Source organism: Gadus macrocephalus, chromosome 1, assembly GCF_031168955.1.
Source record: "Gadus macrocephalus chromosome 1, ASM3116895v1".
NCBI classification, from domain to species: Eukaryota; Metazoa; Chordata; class Actinopteri; order Gadiformes; family Gadidae; genus Gadus; species Gadus macrocephalus.
In genome coordinates this window covers 18,615,098-18,619,012 of record NC_082382.1, presented here as the reverse complement: position 1 = coordinate 18,619,012, position 3,915 = coordinate 18,615,098, and positions in this window count along the sequence as shown.

Genomic DNA, 3,915 nt, shown 5'->3' with positions numbered 1-3,915 from the left:
GCCAATGACATTAAGGGCCAAGGTTGGCATCTGATTCACATGTCACTCATGACACCTAGCCCAGCCTTCATGAACGCTTGACGCATGTGTCAGACCCCCGTCTTAACCCCCCCCCCCCCCCCCCCGTTGTGTTGGCTCAAGGTTATGGACCAGAGCCATTATGGGGAATAGGCTACAAGAGTTATTGTGCAGTGAATGGATAGCACAAAAAGTCCAACCTCCATAAATCAGTAGTCCTATGAATACTATCTCTACACATTTGGATGGACATTCAAGCGGTGCACAATGCTCCTGTTGTGGTTTCATTATTATGATTTATGATATATTATTATTATTTTATTTCATATATCCCTTAGTAATTACTGTATTACCCTCACTAATATAGTGTAATAACTCATTCGTTAATGTTGTGAGATTTGGATGTGCTCTTATACAAATCTCCTTTCTTCCTTTCTCTTTCCACTGCCATGCTCTGTTTTGCTAGCTACTTTTGACTTCTTGCATCCTGGCTCGGATTACAAAATGTGACACAAAAAGTCAAAGACAAACCAATAAAGACAGACAGACAGACACACGCACACACACACACACACACACACACACACACACACACACACACACACACACACACACACACACACACACACACACACACACACACACACACACACACACACACACATAAGCGCTTCTAGGGTTCAACACCTTTGTTTTGTTGGTGCCTCAGCAGCTGTCCGTCTGCCTGTGTGTACACTTGTGAATGATGGAGGCTGGACCAGTGGATCAGGGGGGGCTTTGGGAGGCTGGCGAGGTCTGCCAGCCCCTCTGAGGACGGCAGCCCTTAAAGGCCCCAACATTCTCAAAACTCAATAAAAAACACGTCTGCGGGGAGGAAATGGACGTTTTTTGAGACCAAAAAAGTGGGCTTCAATCGTTGCAGCGTGCATTTGGTCCACAATACCACGTGAATGATGATGTCAGTCGCTTGTATCTTTGTTTAAAGTACGCTGCCCACGACAGTCTCAGCCTTTCTCCCCCTCTCCTGGGCCGATCTGTCTCTCTTGACTCAGAGCGCTCGCTGCAAAGCAAACATGGAGGGTTTTGGGTCAAGCCGTCAGACTGCCCAACTCAAGAGGTTTCTAAATCTTCGGACGACATGAACTACGTCATTCGTTGATCCCTGTCCGGGAAGCAACGCAAGGTTTCGCTTGATGAGAGCTCCGGTTGGTGGGTGGGGGAGAAAAGTGTGTGTCTGAGAAAGACGTTTATTCTACAGAAGATTCTGCTAGTGTAGGATGTGACATTAACACATATGATCGTCTTGACCTATCCTCCTCCTTTCTATTTGCAAGCTAAAGAAAAAAAGACATTTAAAAAGTGTAAATCATAAGAAACAGCAAACCAGTCCCTCACTCCGCTCTAGACAATACCCCCCCCCCCCCTCCCCCCACCAGCCAAGACCCCCACCCCTCCACCACCAGCCCCCAATAACTTACTCAAGGAGATGCCTGTACGGCTATGTTAACTGCTTTAGCAGAATGCTAATGAGGTGCTAGCTGCCTCAGGCCCGGTCCTGGGCTCCTGCGTGCCTGGAGTAGCACGGAGGCCGCGAGCAGAAATAGAAGCCTGGGGGCTCAGGGTCTTCAGGGGGCTGGGGGGGGGGGGGGGCAGGGGGGTCTAGGGTAATCCAGCTCCACACACACTTTTTTTTTTACCGGGGACAGACACAATATGGATAGATGTATACAGGCACCCGTTTTTGAAGGCTTAGCAACACACATGAACACACATGCACATACATGCACACACGTAAAAATACAAATACAGACACATGCACACACGCAAAAATACATGAACACACACACACACACACACACACACACACACACACACACACACACACACACACACACACACACACACACACACACACACACAGGCAAGAGAAACAGGGACAGGGAAATATTTATTATCGAAAGAGAAAGTGAGAGAGATTGAATAAGGACCAAACATGCTGCAGAGAGAGGAGTTAGGAGAAAGAAGGAGAGTGAGTCAGTACAAGAGAGAGAGGCAGAGGAAGACCATGCCAAACAGCAGCTTTTCTCCTCTGGCTTAGGCACACACACATACAAACACACACACACACACACACACACACACACACACACACACACACACACACACACACACACACACACACACACACACACACACACACAGAGAGACAAACACACACAAACACAAACAAGATGTATATGTAAAAAGACAGTTAGGGAGACCGAAAGAGGAAAAGTAAGAGGAGCTAGAGGGGAGAGTGAGAGAGTACGAGAGAGAGAGCAAACAAAAACCCCACAACATATGTTTGTCCTCGGGCTTGTTCTCAAACACTGATTTCAGTTTTTCAGGTCAAACTTTCTCTCATGCGAATACTGACACAATCATAATACTTTTCTATTGTGTTCCAGAATAACATGAAAAATATTACTTTTGTAAAATGACTTGATGGTCTATTCCCACGGAGAGGATGAACACATCCATCAGTGGAGGGGCCATGTAGCCGTGTGTGAGTGGGTGTCAATGAGGGCACACACACACATGTGCATGTGACAGGAACACACCAAAGGTTGTGGCCTTTGGGTGAACTGATCCTGGTGATGAAACGCAGTGTCTCAGACGCCCGGCACATCTCGCTCCATCTCTCTCTCCCTCTCTGTCGTCTCTCCCTCACTCTTTGAAGTTATCTGTCTTCACCCTCACAGTCTCTCTCTCCCTCTCTCTCTCTCGCTCCCTCTCTCTCTCTCATCTCTCGCTCCCTCTCTCTGTCATCTCTCTGTCACACTTTGAAGTTATCTGTCTTCTCTCTCTCTCTCTCTCTCTCTCTCTCTCTCTCTCTCTCTCTCTCTCTCTCTCTCTCTCTCTCTCTCTCTCTCTCTCTCGTCCTCCCTTGCTCTCTCTCTTGTATTACTTGGGTCATGAGATGCTCTGATATTGGTTATCCACAAGACCATCTCATGATTTCCTCATCTCAAATGCTTCACCACCAAACCTTGCACTCCCAAACCCTGCATGTTATAATGTCCCTTCATGTGAAATGGATGCATCTTGAGATGTGAAACATTGGTACTGTTACAACCTTTTAATAATTTCTGTAACCCTGAAAATGTGTAGCGAAAATCAAAGTCACAATAATAACGGAAACAAAGACTAAAGAAAAGGCTTAAGGCCGTATTGTACTTTTCAAAACCTTTTAAAGGTGGATGTTTAAACATGCAGTACTTGGTCAAACTGTCATCACAGGTATCATCGTGTTTTTTATGGCATTGGGTTGAAATAAAATCTTCCACCACATTGGCCCATGGTGAGCTATGGCTCTCAACATCTTTGAGACGTGTGTGTGTGTGTGTGTGTGTGTGTGTGTGTGTGTGTGTGTGTGTGTGTGTGTGTGTGTGTGTGTGTGTGTGTGTGTGTGTGTGTGTGTGTGTGTGTGTGTGTGTGTGTGTGTGTGCGCATAAATGCGTGTGGATTTTTGCATGCTTAGTTAAATACAAGTTAAATATTTGATTTAATACACCTATTCGGTCTGTGTGAATAGGTGTATTGTAGCGTGCACATGTTTGTTGTGGGTGTGTGTGTGTCTCTCCCTCCTTCCTCTCACTGTCCCTCTGTCATCTTTCTCTCAACCCCCCCCCCCCCCTCCCATGCCGGGTCACTCTGCCCCTCTCAGACAAACATACTTCAGAACCAAGCACTCCAGGCCTGTGAGAGAGAGAGAGAGAGAGAGAGAGAGAGAGAGAGAGAGAGAGAGAGAGAGAGAGAGAGAGAGAGAGAGAGAGAGAGAGAGAGAGAGAGAGAGAGAGAGAGAGAGAGAGAGAGAGAGAGAGAGGGAGGGGCACGGAAAGAACCAAAGAAAAGAAC